Raw genomic sequence first — 20,941 nt, forward strand, 5'->3', positions numbered from 1 at the left:
TTTTTTTAAAGATTTTATTTATTTATTATTTGACAGAGAGAAATCACAAGTAGATGGAGAGGCAGGCAGAGAGAGAGGGAAGCAGGCTCTCTGCTGAGCAGAGAGCCCGATGCTGGACTCGATCCCAGGACTCTTAAGATCATGACCTGAGCCGAAGGCAGCGGCTTAACCCACTGAGCCACCCAGGCGCCCCCAGGATGATGTTTTTGAGCTTGAAGTATGTACCTTACATATTCAAGTCTAACTGCCTCTCCTTCAGAGTTTGTGATGATACAGTTTCTAGGTTTCGCAGTATGTGAATCTCAATTCATCATAGATAAGGACATCTGTCTTTGTGAACTTATTGCCCTCTAGTGGCTAGAGCCACCTCAAGAAGAAAAGAGAATGCAGAGAGGAGAGCAAGCAAGCCAGTAAGCGAGGGTGTGTGTGTGTGTATGTGTGTGTGTGTGTGTGTGTGTGTAGAACAGAAGATGGTGTTAGGGTGACTGGAGAAATGTGTGAAGTAAATAGATGGGAGGAAGGAGAATGCAGTATTTTGGAACATCCGAAGAAGAATAAATTGCAATTATTTCTGATAATGCTGTTGTGGATTGAATTTCAATAATACAAGTAATGATGAAAATATTTAAAATACTGAAAATATTTAAAAATCTGCCTGCCACTTCAAGGAGAATTCCACGTTGTACAATTGAGTATAATATGTATCATCTTCCTTGTGTATATAAATTATTTTTGCTAAAGTGAAAAATAACAATGGCATGAATTTTTTGTTTGCAAAATTACATGAAAAAGCTTAAGGTCAACATAAAACCAGCAACACAAATTCTTATTTCTTCTCTGATTATTACTTAGCTTTGGTATTTTTAGTTATAATATTTTAAGGTGATCCTCAAACTAGGTGTATTTGAATTTGAATTAGTGAGGTTAACTGAATTATCCAAGGCATCCTAGCCAAGAGCTAGAATTTAACCCAGGACTTAGATTATTACTCTTCTGCTTTCTCCTTGTGTTAGATCTTATTTTTCCAACCACGTAGATCAACATATTAAATTTGACCCTGAGGTAGTCTCTCAGGTAGTCAAGAATTGTAGTATGTGGTTTCCAACTTTTAGAATCTTAAAATATCACCTGACAGTTTAAATTCACACATATGAAGTAATAAAAAATACAATAGAAGATAGTATTTTTCTTAAAAATTCTATCTATCAATTATCTATCTACCTATCTAGCAGCATCTTTCTATCTCACTCTTTTCTCCCAGCCTAAATCCTACTCATTCAAGTCTCAGGTCAGATATTATTTCTACATAGCGTCTTCCTTGGTAGCTACCACCTAAGTAAATTTCTTTTTTAAAGATTTTATTTACTTATTTATTTATTGAGCAGGAGGGGGAAGCAACAGAGGAAGATGGAGAGAAGCTTAAGTCTGCTGAGTCTGTGGTGAGCGCAGAGCCCAATGTGGGGCTCCATCTCCCGACCCTGAGATCATAACCTGAGCCAAAATCAAAAGTCAGACGCTTACCTGACTGAGCCATCCAGGGGCCCTAAGTAAATTTCTTTCTTTCCTCTCAACTTGTGTATAGGCAATTCTTAGCCCTGCAATTCTTTGGGCAGTTTATCAAGTGTTGCCTTGCGCATTTCCAAATACAGTAAAGTTTTAAGTTGCTGTTTAAATTATGTTATCAGGGGTGCCTGTGTGGTTCAGTTGTTAAGTGTCTGCCTTCGGCTCAGGTCATAATCTCATGGTCCTGGGATGGAGCTCCACGTTGGGCTCTTTGCTCAGCAGGAAGCCTACTGCTCCCTCTCCTCTCCCTGCTTGTGTTCCCTCTCTGTCAAATAAATAAATAAAATCTTTTTAAAAATTTATAAAAAAATAAATTATGTTACCATTATTTTTCCTTTCTCATGTTTGTGAACTGCTTTATACAAAGTCGAGTATGAACTGCAGGTATTGGGAAACTCTTGAGGTCATGTGACATGTTATACAATTTCACTTGAAAGCTCAGATTTTATCATTGGCAACAAATATGATGGTGTTCCTTGGAAAGGCAGAGTCGCTTGGTTCATTTTTGAGAGAATGTCAATCAAATGCCCCTGTCAGAATAACTACAGTTTTTCTGCCAGTCATTCCTTCAGGTGAAAGTGCTGTTCCTTGAAAAATGAGGTGCGCTTGGTCAGCTGGCTGTTCAGTCACACAGATGCTTTTCCTTGACATAATCCTTGCTCTTCTGTGTGCAGGGCATGTACTTTTTGTGTGTTTCTCATTTTATCATAGAGAACGTTAAAAAGATACACATTCCAGGGTGGACTTTTAATAAAATTAATTATATTTACTGCTTCAGCAAGGCTTAGATTCGTTTGGTGGGCGGTCAGATGGGAGGCTAAAAGAAAGAGCTGTCCAAGAGAGAAAAAAGGGGAGTTGAGGACGCGGCTAACGGGAGGACTGTGTTGGCAGCAGGGGCGATTCTTTGCTCTAGCCTTGCTCTAGCCCTGCTTGGCAGTGGAGTGCACTATTCTGGCCTTGATCTCAGGACTGGGTTTAAATGAATGAGTGTCTTTGAATGACAGGGCTACAGTGCATTGAAGGATGCTGTTGAGAGACTTGTTTGGCGGTTACCAAGGGGGTATAGCCTGGAAAGAGAGGAGAGGTTATAAGGAATGGAAGATCAGGGAGCTAGACAGCAGTCTTCCTTCTTGCTGCATAGCAGTTACCTGGAAAGCTTTGAAAAACATTGTGGTGACAGAGCCCTCCCCCAGACCAGTGATTTCAGAATCTCAGTGTTTTCAGTGAGGTTAAAGAGCCCATGAAGTGGTACTGAAGGTATGATGGTATATCCCAGGTATGAGCTGGAAGTAAGTGAAACTCTGATTAGTGAGTGAAATAGTGAAGTTTTCTTTTCTTTTCTTTTCTTTTTTTTTTTTAAGATTTTATTTATTTATTTGACAGAGAGAAATTACAAGTACACTGAGAGGGAGGCAGAGAGAGAGAGAGGAGGAAGCAGGCTCCCTGCTGAGCAGAGAGCCCAATGCGGGACTCGATCCCAGGACCCTGAGATCATGACCTGAGCCGAAGGCAGCGGCTTAACCCACTGAGCCACCCAGGCGCCCCAAGTTTTCTTTTTTAGTTAAATAATTTTCTTACTTTAACCACTCTGTGATATAAATATTTCAGTCTCCGTTTTAATGAGTGGATTGGGTAAAATGGATATTTAAAGAATTATGTCTTCCAACTTGGAAGTGGCAGAACTGAGTTAGGAACTTGTGCTAGTCCATTTCTTGTCTTGACAAAAAAGAAATCTCTTTTGTGTTTATATGTCAATTGTATGCAAGTGAAGGAGTGGCTAGCAAAATAAAAATTTGCAGGCATTTTAATCTCATAATTTTAATTATTAAAGTACAAACCTAAATTTTTCTGTTGGAAGAAATATGGACAATTTTAAAAAAATTTTTTTAGAGAGAGAGCATGTGTATGCATGAGTTGGCAAGGGGAGAGGGCAGAGGGAGAGAGAGAAATAGAGAATCTTAACAGGCTTCATACCCAGCGTGGAGCCCAGTGCAGGACTCAAACTCATAACCCTGAGATCATGACCTGAGCTGAAATCAAAGTCGAATGCTTAACTGACTAAGCCACTAAGGCACCCCAATGTGGTAGAATATTTTATGTTCCATTCATTTTTTTGGTGGTGGTGGGGAACAGTATACCTTATGAGATAACCAATAGTTTACAAAGTTGTCACAGTGGAATGAAGATAGGAATGATGGAAAGACCAGTGTAACAGATGGAAGTAAAGAATGCTAGTTTTTTTTTTCTTTAATTTTTTTAAAAATATTTTATTTATTTATTTCACAGAGAGAGACACAGTGAGAGAGGGCACATGGCAGGGACAGTGGGGGAGGGAGAGGCAGGCTTCCTGCTGAGTGGAGAGCCCGATGTGGGCCTCGATCCCAGGACCCTGGTATCATGTTGCTTAATGACTGAGCCCTCCCCCAGGAGTCCCAAGAATGCTAGTTTTTTAAAGTAAAGGGTATTATATAATTTACTGCATATAGATGCCTGTCTGGAAGAGAAGGCTAAGTTAAGATGTGGTGGGCCAGCTTCCCTAGCCTGCCTTTTTACATGCTAATCCTTCTGAAATTCTGTTTGGCCAGTATTACAAGGTTGTAGCCCTTCTGGCCATGGCTACCCTCTAGATGTATGTAAGAGAAACAGCCCCAGAACAAGGAAGCTGACTCCTAGACTGAGTTTCCTAGTCATATTCTCAGATATACCATCCTTCTTGTACGGTCAGGCTCCAGGCCTGCTCCAGACCTATGCTTTGCTTAGACCAGTGAGAATTAGGGCCAAGAAGAAATGCATCAGGCTTGGATAATTTAGAATGGGGTTGTTCCTGCCTAAGTAGTTACAAATTAGTATTGTGATTTTCACTGACAAGCTTTTTGTTGGACACATACTTTGAGTGTCATTAGAAAATGAAAGTGATTGGGGAACCTGGGTAGCCAGTGGGTTAAAGCCTCTGCCTTTGGCTCAGGTCATGATCCCAGGGTCCTGGGATCGAACCCCACATGGGGCTCTCTGCTCAGCAGGGAGCCTGCTTCCTCCTCTCTCTCTCTCTCTCTCTCTCTCTCTGCCTGCCTCTCTGCCTACTTGTGATCTGTCTGTCAAATCAATAAATGAAATCTTAAAACAACAACAAAAAAGAAAATGAAAGTGATTATATTGGAACTTGGCAGTGAATTGAAAATGGGTCTTTCAAAAGTGTTAAGGCTGAAGTCATTTGTTTTAGTTTATCATTTATCAAAGATTGATACTTTCTTTAATCATTCCTCAGAGTGAGTAAGAGGTATTTGGAATATAGATATTCAAGGAGGAATTTCCTAATAAAAAGAGCTATTAAAAGCACTCGATTTGTTTGATGGCAAGGGATAAAAAGTTTTATAGTTTTTTACAGTTTTCTCTTTCTCTCTCTCTCTCTCTTTTTTTTTAAGAGAAACTTCTAGTGTGTGCAAACTATATCATTGTTGTGGTGAGAGTAATAATTATCTGTCTAGTAAAAGGCAATCATGAAATACACATTAAAACATGTAAAGCTTTGTGAACAGGAGAGGGATGAAAATGTGCTTATAAATTTACATACAGCTAATAGATTAAAATAGATTAAGGAGTAATGACTAAAAGATTAAGGAATAATGACGAAGTAAGTCTGCTCAAAATGTGAAAAGAAACAAGTTTTATCAAAACCCAATTTATTTTAAATGGTTAAATATGAAGGTATTGAATTAATTTTGGTCAGTTAAATATAACTAAATATAATATGTAACATATAATGTAAAATATAATTTTGAAGTCAGTTAGCCACGCACTTTTTTGGAGATCTGCCTGTTTCTCAGCCCTGTAGGAAATAAAATTACAAAAAAAAAAAAAAAAAAATCAGGAAACGAGTGAATAGTATCATTTTTCTAAATATCTATCCTTGTCCCTGCCATCAAATCCAGACACATTCTTTCTTAGCACTGAGACCGTACTGATTCTTTTATTTATTTATGTATTTAAAAAAGATTTTCATTTTTTATTTGTCAGAGGTAGAGAGAGAGAGAAAGAATGAGCAAAAGCAGAGGGAGTGGCAGGCAGAGGGAGAAGCTGGCTCCCTGCTCAGCGAGGAGCCTCATGAGGGACCTGATCCCAGGACTCTAGGATCATGACCTGAGTGGAAGGCAGATGCTTAACTGCTTAATTGCTTAACCTACTGAGCCACCCTGGCGTCCCCTCTATTGATTCTTTTGAAAACAGTTTTTGTTCTGTTTTCTTTTATTTTACAAGCTTTTGTATTTGATTACACATTGCCTGATGGGGTGGAAGGGGTAAGGACAGAAGTGTTTGAGTCAGAATAAGGACTGTTTGAGACAGCCAGCACTGTGATGGATTGTTTGGCATCAGCTGAAGGAAAGAAAATAAAAATGAGACTAAGAATTTTACTTCTGAACAATATAATATGAATGTTTATTGCCTTTTAAAAATAAGATGTTGAAATATATTGTATATTTTGGGAAGATTTATGTCAAATGTGACTTGAGACGATTGGAGACATGTAAGTGGCAATTTTCTGGAAATTCAAGTACTATACAGCTTGACAATCTCTGTTTAAGAGTAAATTAGGAGTTCCTTTAAACTAAAAAAAAATCTGTGTCTGTCTTTATATATCCTCACATCACTTACTTATGAAGAAAAGAACGCTGTAGATATTTTCAATATGGAAAAGGTATTTTTGATGAATGTTTTTGAAAGCGATGTTATCTTTCTTTTTCCTTAACCTTGCTATTTTTTCCAACTAGCCTTTTCACCCCCATCCCTTTGGGGGAAACAATGCATTTTAATAAGTGAAATAAATGCTTCAGTACATGCAAAGTAAACACAGGCATTAGAAAAAAAAATCACTCTTTATACTGCATATTAAAAAAATAAAACACACAGTAGCTTTCCCCTATCTCAAATCACATGGTGCTGCTCCTTTCACAACCAAATGTATTCCTAATCCAACAGGACATTAAATCCATGTCTAAGGAGTGAAAACTGAGTTATCCATTTTTTATCAAATAAAACTGAATCAATGACCTCCTTCCTGCCCAGTTAATGATAAGATTTGGTTGAGAAATCCTGAAAGACTGGGCTTGAGTAGAGGTGGTAGTGGAGTGATACCACAGTCAACGTAGTTACGTGTCTTCCAGCTCCCTGTCCCTACTCTGTATGGCTTGGTAGACACCTGGCCTGTCTTAGTGTGTGTGCATGCAGTGCCTCTTGGAAGATTCCTCACAGGCATTTAACATGTAGGACAATAGACAAGTATCTTTAGTTTGTCTGGGGGTGGATGAGGGGATGTGGGGGTATTAATTGACAGAATTAATATTCACTTGTAGGAACATCTTGGATGAAAGCCTCCATGTCTACGAGCCTAAGATTACAGGGTACTACCTTCTCTGTGGTCTGCCCTATGGACATGCTGGTCCAAATTCCCCATTCACTGGGCCAAGAGCCTGTAGGCAGACCTCACACCTACCCTCCCCTGCATGGGGCGGAAGGCGGGTGGCTTCAGCATTTGGCCCTCAGCCCTCGTGTTCGTGGGCCTCATGTGGGGCCAGGGACTGCTGTGGCTTTGTGGTGAAGCCCAGATCATCTTTTTCACTTGGTTTTCATAGATAAATTTTGGCTTGAATGACATCTTCTCTGATTATAAGGCCCACTAACTTACTTTTTATTTTATCTTTTTACCCCCATAATAGATTCTTAAGGCTGTCGTAACAAATTACCACAAATTTGGTAGCTTTAAGCAACAGAAATCTATACTTTTACAGTTCTGGAGGCCAGAAGTCTGAAATCAAGGTGTTGACAGGATTGCAGTCTCTCCTGAAGCTCTCTAATGGAGACTCTATTCTCTGCCTCTTCCAGCTTTTGGTGGCTGCTGGCAGTCCTTGACATTCCTTGGATTGTAGCTGCATTATTCCATCTTGGTCTACATCTTCACAGAACCTTCTCCTGAAATTTTCCTCTGCCTTTCTCTTAAAAGGACACTTGTCATTGGTTTTAGGGACCACATGGATAATCCAGGGTGATAATCCTCCTTTCAAGATCCTTGACTTAATTACATCTACAAAGACCCTTCTTTTCCTCAAATGAGTTCACATTCAGAACTTCTCGGGATTAGGACATGGCTACAACTTTTGGGAGGCTACCTTTGAGCCATTATACCTTCCATAATCTATTTTGTCCTTCTAAATTGAGGGCATGTGATGTGATGAGCACTAGATGTTATACATAACTGATGAATCATAGAGTCCTATATCTGAAACTAATGATGTACTATATATTGGCCAATTGAATTTAAATAAAAAAATAAATTATCTACAGTTTAAGATTAATAGTGACTAATATTAGGACATATCTCTGCCTTTATGTCCTCATTTTTTAATTTGGTAAGATGTGCAGAACAGAAAATTTGTCATTTAAACCATTTTTAAGTAAACAGTTAAGTGGTATTCACTCACATTGTTGTGCAACCATCACACTGTCTGTTTGCAGAAATTTTTATCATCCCAAACTGAAACTGTGCCCATTAAACAATTCTTTGTTATCTCCTCCCCACATTTTGTCACCATCATTCCACTTTTAGTCTCTATGAGTTTGACTGTTCTAAGAACCTCCTATAGGTGGAATCATACAATATTTGTCCTTTTTTTTATTATATATATATATATTTTCAAAGGTTTTATTTATTTATTTGACACAGAGAGAGATCACAAATAGGCAGAGAGTCAGGCAGAGAGAGAGGGGGAAGCAGGCTCTCTGCTCAGCAGGAATGCTGAGGCAGATGCGGGACTCGATCCCAGGACCCTGAGATCATGACCTGAGCCAAAGGCAGTGGCTTAATCCACTGAGCCACCCAGGCGCCCCAATATTTGTCCTTTTGTGTCTGACTTCTTTCACTTGGCATAATGTTTTAAAGGTTCATTCATGTTGTACCACATGTCAGAATTACTTTAATTTTTAAACCTGAATAATATCCTATTGTATGTGTATATCTCACTCTGTTTATCTGCTCATCCATTGACTGACACTTGGGTTGTTTCCCCATTTTAGTTATTATGTATATTGCTATTGTGAGCATGGATATACACTTATTTTTCTAAGACTCTGCTTTCTTTTTTTTTTTTTTTTCTAATAAGATTTAATTTCTTTATTCTAGAGAGAGAGAGAGCTCAGGGAGAAGAGCAGGAGAGGTATAAGCAGACTCCATGTTGAGCTTGGAGCCTGACATGGGACTTGATCTCAGGACCCTGAGATCATGATCTGAGCCGAAACCAAGAGTTGGGCACTTAACTGACTAAGCCACTGAGATGCCCTGAGACTCTGCTTTTATTTATTTATTTATTTTTAAATTTATTTTTTACTTTCAGCATAACAGATTTCATTGTTTTTGCACCACACCCAGTGCTCCATGCAATCCATGCCCTCTATAATACCCACCACCTGGTACCCCGACCTCCCAACCCCCGCCTCTTCAAAACCCTCAGATTGTTTTTCAGAGTCCATAGTCTCTTATGGTTCACCTCCCCTTCCAATTTCCCCCAACTCCCTTCTCCTCTCTATCTCCCCATGTCCTCCATGCTATTTGTTATGCTCCACAAATAAGTGAAACCATATGATAATTGACTCTCTCTGCTTGACTTATTTCACTCAGCATAATCTCTTCCAGTCCCGTCCATGTTGCTACAAAAGTTGGGTATTCATCCTTTCTTTTTTTTTTTTTTTTTTTTTTAAAGATTTTATTTATTTATTTGACAGAGAGAAATCACAAGTAGATGGAGAGGCAGGCAGAGAGAGAGAGGGAAGCAGGCTCCCCGCTGAGCAGAGAGCCTGATGTGGGACTCGATCCCAGGACCCTGGGATCATGACCTGAGCCGAAGGCAGTGGCTTAACCCACTGAGCCATCCAGGCGCCCCGTATTCATCCTTTCTGATGGAGGCATAATACTCCATAGTGTATATGGACCACATCTTCCTTATCCATTCGTCCGTTGAAGGGCATCTTGGTTCTTTCCACAGTTTGGCGACCGTGGCCATTGCTGCTATAAACATTGTGGTACAGATGGCCCTTCTTTTCACGACATCTGTATCTTTGGGGTAAATACCCAGTAGTGCAATGGCAGGGTCATAGGGAAGTTCTATTTTTAATTTCTTGAGGAATCTCCACACTGTTCTCCAAAGTGGCTGCACCAACTTGCATTCCCACCAACAGTGTAAGAGGGTTCCCCTTTCTCCACATTCCCTCCAACACATGTTGTTTCCTGTCTTGCTAATTTTGGCCATTCTAACTGGTGTAAGGTGATATCTCAATGTAGTTTTAATTTGAATCTCCCTGATGGCTGGTGATGATGAACATTTTTTCATGTGTCTGATAGCCATTTGTATGTCTTCATTGGAGAAATGTCTGTCCATATCTTCTGCCCATTTTTTGATATGATTGTCTGTTTTGTGTGTGTTGAGTTTGAGGAGTTCATTATAGATCCTGGATATCAACCTTTTGTCTGAGACTCTGCTTTTAATTCTAATGGGTGTATACCCAGAACTGGGATTGCTGGATCATATTGTTTATATACAGTTTTGGGGGGAACCTCCATACATCCATACTCCATCCATAGTAGCTGTACTATACCATTTTACATTCCCACCAGCCACGTGCATGGTTCCAGAGTCTCCACATTCTTTCCAACACTTACTTTCTGTCTTTTTGGTAGTAGTCATCCTGATGGGTGTCAACGGTTACCTCATTATAGTTTTGATTTGCATTTCCCAAACAACCAGTGATGTTGAACATCTCTCCATTGGTATGTCTTTGAAGAATTGTCTATTAATTGGGTTGGTTTTTTTGTTGTTCTTGAGTTTCTTTTCTCATTTTTATTGACTTTTCTCTATTATTAATCTGCTTTTTTTCTATTTGCTGATTTAGATCTCCTGGTCCTTCGATTTTATACTGCCTCTGTTTATTATACTTCCAGCTGTCCCCCATCATTCTTGGCACCCCAAGCCCAATACTCTAAGTCTCTTGTAATTCTCTCTTTATAACTAGTCCATTGGGAGGTCTTTGAGTCAAAATATTTTTCACTTCCTGTTTATATGCCAGTGACTTACTAGTCTACAAGTAGAGGATTGTTTATTTGTATTTAATTATATATTACTTTGCTTTATGCAGTAGGTATGTTCTGAAGAAGTTGTGTAAATATTTAATAGTTGCCAATCAGCATTTAAAATTCTGTTTTTTTAAAAATAATTTTTAATTACTCCTTTAATAATGAGAGTAACACTTTTCAAATTTATCTGCCTTGTTATTGCGTATACTTTTTATGATGGGACATACCCATTTTAGCAGTAATACAAAATTTAATTGTTAATATTAAGGTGTTTTTGATTTGGTATTAGTGTTAAAATATAAGAGGTGCTTGTTCTAATGTGGAGACGGGGAATTCAATTTTTGGACCAGCTGGAGAGTATATCTGCTATACTACATTGCTTATTTTGTGTCAGAGAAACTAAATGTTGTCTAAGTGTGGGTGTTTGATTTTTGAAGAAAAGTACCCTGGGATTTTCTTCCTGTATTCTTTTATTTCTGTTCTCCTTTCCTCTTTTTCCTTGTACAGATATTTAGTGCACATTTATCATTTACTGGTTGGACTTTGAGGATGTAATGCTAAACAGCAGAGGCATGTTTCTTATTCTTTTGGAACTTCTGGTCCAGGGGAACTAGCATTCTAATGTTAGAATTATTTAGCTCTCTGGGGTGGGAGGAGAGGGGGAAGTAGATAAATATATTCAGTTTAGAGTTTAAGACCATACACTGTAATAACTTTATTCACTTACATATATGGATATTACAAATTATATAGGATCGTGTAACTCTAAGAGTTTTATTGTCATTACATACATTGCTTGCTTTTCTCCTTTGAACTCATCCTCATCTTCCTGTTGTTCTCACTGTTGCCTTTACTTCCTTTGACTGTTCCCTGTCCCTGACCGTACATGCACTCCACTGCTCACATAGTCCCCTCCCCACCTCTGCTTTGCTTTTCCCCTGCTTTTCTTTCTTTTCACATTACCTTTCTTCCTCTCTGTCTGTTCCCTACATTTTTCAGAAATAGCCAAGGATCTGGAGGAGTGGGGCAAATTGGATCATTGGAGAATTTCAGTCCTACTTCCAGGACATATGGTTTTTCACTCTATTTGAAAGTTCTTCTGCCCTATGGTTGTATCCATGTGGGAGTACCAGGCATTCCAGCCCCTAAATTGGGGATTAAGGTTTATTACAGTGACACTTTCAACATATTTCTGTCCAGTCAGTTATTATTCTTGAAGAGATGAACAAGCAAGGAGAACAGAATAAACAGATCTCAGCTTTTCTTGGTTAGGCCTGCTGGGATCATCCCTGAGGGCCTCCCAAGGAAGACAGATTCCCACTGTTAATTGAAATTTAAATCTTGCTGTTGGTGTTGTGTTGCCAAGTGCTCTGTAAACACGAAGGGTTCAAAGGGCTCGGTAACTGTTGAGGAAGTTTTCCTACTGACATACGAATTACCTGAATATGAATTGTAGTTTTGGGGACATGTTTACATTAAGTGTTGCTTAGAGAAGGAATCATGGAGAAAGACTTATACTAGAAAGAATTATGTGAGAATCCATCTTTTTAAGATTTTTAAAAATTATTTTTATTAACATATAATGTATTATTTGCCCCAGGGGTACAGGTCTGGGAATCATCAGGCTTACACAATTCACAGCACTCACCACAGCACATACCTTCCAATGTCCATAACCCAACCACCCTCTCCCTACCCCTCCACCCCCCAGCAACCCTCAGTTTGTTTTGTGAGATTAAGAGTCTCTTATGGTTTGTCCCATCTTCTTTCATTTTTTCCTTCCCTACCCCCCATAACCCCCTACCCTGCCTTTCAAATTTAAGATTTTAATATATGATACTGACAAAGGCAGTATCTCTCTGTATTTGTATAGGAGTGTTTACAGGACACAATTTAAATTGATTTATTAATAATTAAAAGACGGCATTTACATTTGACTCTTTTCTTTGACTGTGATCCATAGGATAAAGTGTATTTTGCATTGTGACCTGTTTTGCCCATGCGTGGGTAAGTACTGGTTTATATAAGGTTTGTTTCAGTTGTATAGGTCTTCTCTTCTACTTCCACCTTTCATTAAAAAAGAGAATAGGTAGTCCAAATCCATTACATTGGTTTTATGACTCAGAATTGGCTTGCAACTTGTATGTATAGAGCAAGAATCACTGTAGCAGGTTTTGGATGTCATATGCTTCCACTGTTGCCACATAGTAGTGGGTGTGACCTTGTGCTGGAGAGACCTTGTGTTGGAGACTTGTGAATCCTGATGAGTTTTGTTATCTATGATTAGTAGAAATGGACTCTCATCTGTCCACTTCACATTTATTGTGAAGATCAGATAAGATAATATAAATGAGCAATATGTGTAAAATAGTAAATGCTATAGAAATATTAGGTAGCATTATTAAATTAACTTTGAAGTCTCATATTGAGACTCTAAGTTCAAATTCTTGTAGGAAGTGCTATATAATAATATTTACCAATGTCACTTAAGGAGCTTTGGCTGTGGAAAAGCTCAGACAATCCTGGCTTTATTTTAGGGAATCTAGTAGGGTTAGAGTTATTGGGAGTCTTACACAGTACCCAAAGGAGTTTATTACCAGCCAGGGTAGGTTCCAGAAAGCTTTTAAGTCCTTGCCGAGAAGACCTTTGCAGCCTCTACTGGAAACCATGTAAATGTAAGGAGCCCATGAGAGCAGGGGTACATGTGCATCCTCCTTTCTACCCTCAAGGTAGACTGATGTTTTCTCCTTCATTTTCACTATATACTAGCTCAGTAATGGAAACCATGATTTGTAAGAGCATAGAATGAGCTGCTTTTCTGGGGCAGGGAATTCATACCATCAGTGGACCCCCTGAAATTGCACTTAAATATTGATGTTTGTTCAGATGTGTGTTTTTCTGCTGCAAGTTCATAATTTTTAAGTGACCCAAAAAGGTTCAGAACTGTGGGTCTCAGTAGTAGTATCAGTGCCTCTCAAGCGAGTTTGTTATATTGTATATTTAGGATATGATTTTGTTTACTATTCATCACAACATATCACTATTCTGTATTTTAATCTGGAGCCAGTAAGCAGATCTGTATATGATTCCTCCCCCCACCATACTCTTATTACTAGAAAGGTTTGTTTTAGGTATGTCCTAAAGGTTAGGTTAGTTACTGTCCAAATCTCATCACTGACTAAAAAAATCTTTTATTTCTCTGAATTCTCATCACCTTTTCAATGACTGTCTTGTGGAATTTTTAACTTATCATAACTAGTATGTAATTGTCTTATTCCCCCTACCAGATGTCAGTTTTAAATGCGAGTGTGTTTCATCTTTGTGTGTCTAATTGAACCTAGCAGAATGACTTATACATGAGAGCATCCAATAAATATTTTTGTTGAATATGTGTTCAGTTCCATTTCCTATCTCAAAGGTACTTCTGTGGTATAAATACTGAAATCTGGCAGGCTCAGATTCTACTTTCTTACAATAATAAATGTACTTATAACTTAGAATCTAAGATTCAGTGAAATAAATTAAAAAATGAAACTAAGTAAATGCTAATCAAATACAACTTGAAAGTCTTATCATTACTTATAGCTTGCCTTAGTAAAAGCACAGTTTATTTATTTAAAATTTAAATTTTAAATTGTAATTTTTTTTGTACTTTAGATCCTGTTTCTTTGTTGAAGGAGATCAGAAGGACTTAACTGAGCACCCTTAGCATTGGCCTCTGGACAGTAGTTTTGGTTTGCTAATGGGAACGTAATTGCCAAGCCTTATTGAAGACTTATGTCTTAAAAGCAGTCATATAGATATACTGTACTAGTTATAGTAAGTTTTGTTTTGTTTTGAAACCAGTTAGAGAAACCATTTAGGCTAGAGACCTGAGCTAGTATTAATTTTAGAAGACATAAATATGTAGGGGTGTGTGTGTGTGTGTGTTGGGAGGTTGGGAGATATCTGAAGGGGGGAGGTATTGACTCTGTAATTCAAGTATATAATACTTTAAAAGTTCATATTTTTGGAAAAAATGCTATCTATAGCAAATTTGCTTTCAGAATTATGACTGGACAGATGTATTTTTGAAAAATGAAGATAGATAAGCTATAATTGACTTAAAATATATGTTTTTTTGTTAAATTCCTGCAGAATAGAATTCTTCAGCTATCCTAGAGGATTGATTGCAGATTAGATTTTTATACTAACTTTGTTTTCATTATAACTTTTACATAAATAGAATCATCTTCATTACATCTGGGATCATTTTAATAGCAGAACTACATGTAGTTGTGCTATATATTGAAAGGTAAGGGATAGATGATCAGAGATAACTTTATAAGCATTGTTGTAAGTGACTTACAAACTGAAGGTCACCATCTTAATTGGAAGGTTTGTGAATCTCTTAAATTCTGTGATCAAATGAGTGATATCAAAGAAAGAAGCAATTTAACATAACAATTGTGGCTTACACTGAACATATGTTCCTGTTAATAGGTTGCATTATGGTCTTTAAGGACTTGTATGTAGTTAGTACATTTTGGTTCATTTGATACCCACAGTTTTTCTTAATTTTTATTAGTGAGTTGTTACAGTGGTTAACAAGAAATACACAGATTTAAGTTGCAATAGTTTTCCCAGGGTTATATGATCTAACTTCACAAGCTTCCTGGACATATGTAGATGCTTTTCTATTTTGCTTTAGTTATGACATACAATTGATATAGGCAAGCATGAAAGCTTGGGCAAATTTTCATTGCTTTTTCTGGATCTTGCTCAGGTTCTGTGGTATTTATGTAAAGCACAATTTTGTTACTTGGGAATGCATGTTGAAATTATCATGTGCACTATTTTGCTGTAGGCCCGTTGGCACTGCCACAAAGGTAATACACTGCCAGTAGGCCATTTCCTTGTCGGCTGCATTTACAATTTAATAGAAATATTACATGACTTTTTAAACAAGTGTTTTGGCAGGGAGGAAATGGCAGATTCCATACAAACAAGCATAGCTTCCTTTCCTTAACCACACTCCAGCTACTCAAGAAATTGTACTCGGTTTCACTTGTGGGGGTTTGGGGGTAGAATGGGAAGTCAGGTTGAAACTGGAATGACATTGATATTTACTATAAAATAGTTATGTATTTTTAACTGCTGGATTTTATTACTATGTAGTTTCAGTGAGTGGCAACCAATATATTTCTGAATTAGAACTGAGGTTATTTTTATGTAGTTCACCTGGCTGGGAATGTCTGGTTTTGATTGGTTGAAAAGATCAGGACCACCGGATAGGCTCTAAGATGTTAGTATTGCTTTTTATAGGTTTTTATTGGTGTGGGTTTGCTGTGTAAATTGGGCCTTTATGACATTTGCATAAACACTACTTCTTTCATATCAACTGTGGCTGTGTCCCAAAGATGAATCAGTTTGGGGGTTAGAGAATATTGAAAGAAAATTTGGGAGATTTCTTAGCGCTGATATAAAACAATGGATTCCCTGCACATCTTTTGGTCCATTTATTTTAGTTCTCTGTTATGTGTTTCAAACTTGAAAGGTCACATTTACAATTTTTTGGACTTGCCATTCCATCCATCCAATTTTTTTTTTTTTAACATACCACTCCACTCTTATTTTATTTAGTTTTTTGGATTTTAAATCACTTACAGTTTTGGATAAAATGCTGACCTCTTTAATTCTAAAATATTTTATACTTTTGAAAACTGTCTATATCAAAACAAATTAATTAAAAAAATTATTATTTTCAGCCTTTATTGTGGCTACCTTCTATAATTTGTGTAGATCCCAGCTCTTTTTCTGTAGGGAAAAAACAGTTTATAGTTAGGCCTTTCCCCTTTTCTTATTGCTTCTGACTTCTTAGCCAGCCTACCTGGCAGCTGTAGTAAGTTACGCCGCTGTGGTGTGGTAGAGACTGGCATTGGGTGTGTTCTTATAGCCATCACAGCATTGGTTTTTGCTATTTTCCATGTTTCAGTTTGTTGGTAATGGACATATGGACATCATATGTTCCACAAGAGTACTGTACGAAGCCAATTTGAACTGTTTCCATTTGCCTCAAGTCCAATCATGATATTTATTTTTCCATGGCACTTACCCAGATTATCCATACCTCCTGCTTAGCTTATGTCACTGCCACCACTGTATTTCTTCTGATTGCCTCCATTTTTTCACAGTATCTAATTGCCTACTCCCTCTTAGCTTTCTTTGCACAGCATTGATTGATGTTTATAGAATACCCAAGATCTTTTAGATAATAGATACTCAGGTGCATAGTAGTACAATATTCAGCTTGTTTTTTGTTTAAACATAAGGAAAGTTTTATATGTAGCCTCATTGACTGGAATTGAATATTCTAGTGGAAAATTTAGAAGAGTAACAGTATGGTTTCTGACAATATTGTTGCTTACTTTTTTTAATATATATATCAACAGTAACAGCAATATGATCTCCCCAAATCCCTTTAATATATTAATTCAGGCCATAATTCTATTCCTAAATTTTCAAGGGAAGATCCTAGATGCTTCCTTTTAGGCTTGAGAAAATACAACTGTGTTATTGTTTACCATAGCTGTTCTGCAGCTTTCTAGCCCTCTGTAAAGTCATTCTAAGTGTTGATTTTCAGAGTATGAATAAATGAGTTGCTGTCATTCGTGACATTTGGCACACCATTACTGCGACTGGGAAGCTTTGCTTTTTATAGGAGTGCATTTGTTCATTCATTCAGATACTTATTGAACACCTGCCATGTACTTGTGACTGTTCTAGGTGTTGAGGATGTAGCAATGAGAAAAAGATGAGGGGTGCCTGAGTGGCTCAGTGCGTTAAAGCCTCTGCCTTCGGCTCAGGTCACGATCCCAGAGTCCTGGGATCAAGTCCCACATCAGGCTCTCTGCTCAGCAGGGAGCCTGCTTTCTTCTCTCTCTCTGCCTGCCTCTCTGCCAACTTGTGATCTCTGTCTGCAAATAAATAAAACCTTTTTTTAAAAAAAAGAAAAAGATGAAAATTTCTCTTTATTGAGCTTATCTTCTAATGAGGGAGAGAGAAAATAAAGAAGAGAAATACAGCATCTATTATGTTAGATAGCAAGAAGTCCTACAGTAGAAAAAATAAAGCAGGAAAGTGAGAGAGGAAATCTCAAGCCTGGTTGATGTGTTAGGTTTCCTCATTGAGAAGATGACATTTGAATACAAACATGAAGGAAATGATGATATCTGGGTGCAGAATATACTAGGTAGAGGCAACTAAACTGCAAAGTTAGTGTTCCTCAGGTGGGAGCGTCCCAGGCAACTCACGGCACAGATTAGATACTTGAAGATTCCAGTAAATACTTAGGTTTTCTTTTGAATGAGATGAGAAATCACTGAGGATTTCTGTGTACAGGAGAAACATAAGGATACCCTGAAGAGTTATGAGGGTGGAATCACATAATCTAGTTTAGTGGGCTTATGTAAACCAACCAAGAGGTGGTGGTGGCTAGGAAGAGGATGGTATAAGGAGTGAAGATAGTAGGAAGTTGCTGGTTTCTGGTATATTTTGAAAGTGGATGAAGATTTGTTGATAGATCAAGTACATGAGAACATTGGCAATGCTAAAAAGCCACTCTATATAGCTTTTGAAAATGGCTCTTTTCCACTCTGTCAAAAATGGCAGAAAATTGGATGGAATAGAGAGTTTATTCTTCCAGGAAGCCCAGCTACAGCTGTAATGCACACGTCTGTCGTAAGAAAGAAAGAAGAAAGTAAAACACTTATACTTGTTATACGTACAGGTTTACAGTTAACATTTTTATATATGGTATTCATGTTGGCTTTGCATATGTATATATATGCCCATGAGAACATACTGTTTTTTAACTGAAATTGAAATCATGAGATCATGTTGTTTTGTTATTTTCATTTTCGATTTAGTGCTGTGTCTTGATAACCTCCCTATATCCCTAAGTTTTTTGAATCTTAAAATATTTGAAAAAATACTTAAATACTTTCTATACATTCTGCTTTTGTGATAAGGCTTTAAAATCAGTGGTTTCTTTTTTTTTAAGGCAAAAGGGAACAGCTTAGGTCCCAAAGCTGTCATCAGTCAATAATCCTGAAATGGGTAGAAATGTCCTTGGTTTAAATTTTTCATACTAACATTATTATCATTAATTATCATATATTACACTTTTAAAGAATGTATTATGGCAACTTTTAAATTGAAGTATAATGTGTCAGTTCTCCATGGATTTTGTTTTTCTGTTTCTTTTTCTACAAGTATGATTTCTATATAGAATTTTTTAAACCTCTTTTAGAGGAAATTATTTCTGAGCTTAAGAAGCTGATATTTATATTGCAATTTATAATACTGTCTTTAACTTTGTATCAGTAAGCAGTCTTAACCAGCTGGATGATTGCATCAAGCCTAAATAATTAACCATATCAGAAAACATGCAATTAATAATGAACAGATTGTTAGATACTTCCTGCTAGCAGTACAATCATTTAAAAAAGAAAACATTCTAAATGTTTTTTTCATTTAAAATGTATTTTACCTGCCAAAAAATACAAATGTGGTTTTCTTAACCTTGAACACTGATCCATGCATGTGCAGTAGGGAAGCATTACTCTTACGGCCAGCTAATTAGTTCTTGAGGTAAGTGGAATTATTCTCCAACTACCTGACTCCTTCTGGTATCTCGTATGTTTTTGGTGTTCTACATTTATAAAATATTCTGCAAAGTTTTGAGAAGAAAAGTTTTGAAAAGTTCTGAGGAGAGAGGGTAAAAAAGTACCCCTGCTTGGGGATTTGGGGGAGGATGGTAAAAGAGAAGCCAGGGAATAGGAGAAGAATTAGGAGTTTATGGTATCGCAGGTAAGGGACAAAGTTTCAAGGAGGTGGTGATTAATGACTTTTTACAAATTCTTGCCTTTTTTTTTTTTGCCAGTATGTTGAGTAGCATGAAAAGGTTATTAGATTGGAGGTCCTGGTTAACTTTCAGGAATGTGGCTCAGTGGAGTGGTGGGGCAGAAGCCAGTTTCTAAGAGATCACAGAATGGATGGGGAGAACAGAAGTGGAAGCAGCACCAGTAGGAGATTCTCTTTGAGGTATTTGGGAGTGAGGAGGGGAAGAGAGAATTTAGAGAAGATGTTTGAGGGTGTCAGGGTTGTAGAAGGTTTTAATAGGATGAAGGGGCTTAATCTGACTTCAGAATGAGACGGAGGATCCAGGGAGAGCATTAAAGATGTAAGGAGTGGGGCCAGTGTTGATAAACAATGAAACAAGGCTCTTGTGAAGATAGAAGGGGATGTGATTGAAGCTATAAAAGCAGCCATTAGCCATGGGGAAAATGGACTGAAAGTATATTCTGTTTAAAAGTTGACCATCAATTGGGACGCCAGGGTGGCTCAGTTGGTTAAGCGGCTGCCTTCGGCTCAGGTCAGGATCCCAGCGTCCTGGGATCGAGTCCTGCATCGGGCTCCTTGCTCGGCAGGGAGCCTGCTTCTCCCTCTGCCTCTGCCTGCCTCTCTGTCTGCCTGTGCTCACTCGCTCGCTCTCCCTCTATGCCTGACAAATAAATAAATAAAATCTTTAAAAAAATAAAAAAAAATTAAAAAAATAAAAGTTGACCATCAAGTGCTATATTTTTAATAGTTCATCACTTATTGCTGCAGGAGCAATATAAACATTTTGTAAAGTTGCCAGACTTGGGCAAGGCCAGTAGGCCGAAGGGCAGTAATATTTCTACTAAGCATGCTTGGTTTAGGAGTGCTGGTTAGCTGTCATAATGGTTTAGTTGCTTACAGAATATTCAGAAACTTCTTAGCAAGTATATTCTGACCTGCTGTGAAAGTCGTTCAGAGTGAAACCAATTTCTGAAGGACATCTCCCAACTTTTTTTTTAAAAGATTTTATTTATTTATATGACAGATAGAGATCACAAATAGGCAGAGAGGCAAGGCAGAGAGAGAGGAGGAAGCAGGCTCCCTGCGGAGCAGAGAGCCCAACGTGGGGCTCGATCCCGGAACCCTGGGGTCATGACCTGAGCTGAAGGCAGAGGCTTTAACCCACTGAGCCACTCAGGCGCCCCACATCTCCCAATTTTTGAAAAAACAATTATTGGAGAATATACAGAACATAAAATATACCATTTTAAGCGTTTGCAAGTGTACAGTTCAATGACATATATATTGACCTGGTTGTACAACCATTATCACCATCCATTTCCAGAACTTTATTTTAAAGTTTGTTTCCTTTTTTATATCATAAAATACATGTAACATAAA

General features: G+C 37.8%; 1 protein-coding gene across 1 annotated transcript in view; it reads left to right on the forward strand.

Annotated features, from left to right (window-relative positions):
• The window catches only part of STK3 (serine/threonine kinase 3), a 272,655-nt gene that overhangs the window by 89,934 nt on the left and 161,780 nt on the right, over positions 1-20,941 (forward strand). The window lies entirely within an intron of this gene.

Source organism: Mustela lutreola, chromosome 3 (assembly GCF_030435805.1).
Source record: "Mustela lutreola isolate mMusLut2 chromosome 3, mMusLut2.pri, whole genome shotgun sequence".
In the NCBI taxonomy this organism is placed as follows: Eukaryota; Metazoa; Chordata; class Mammalia; order Carnivora; family Mustelidae; genus Mustela; species Mustela lutreola.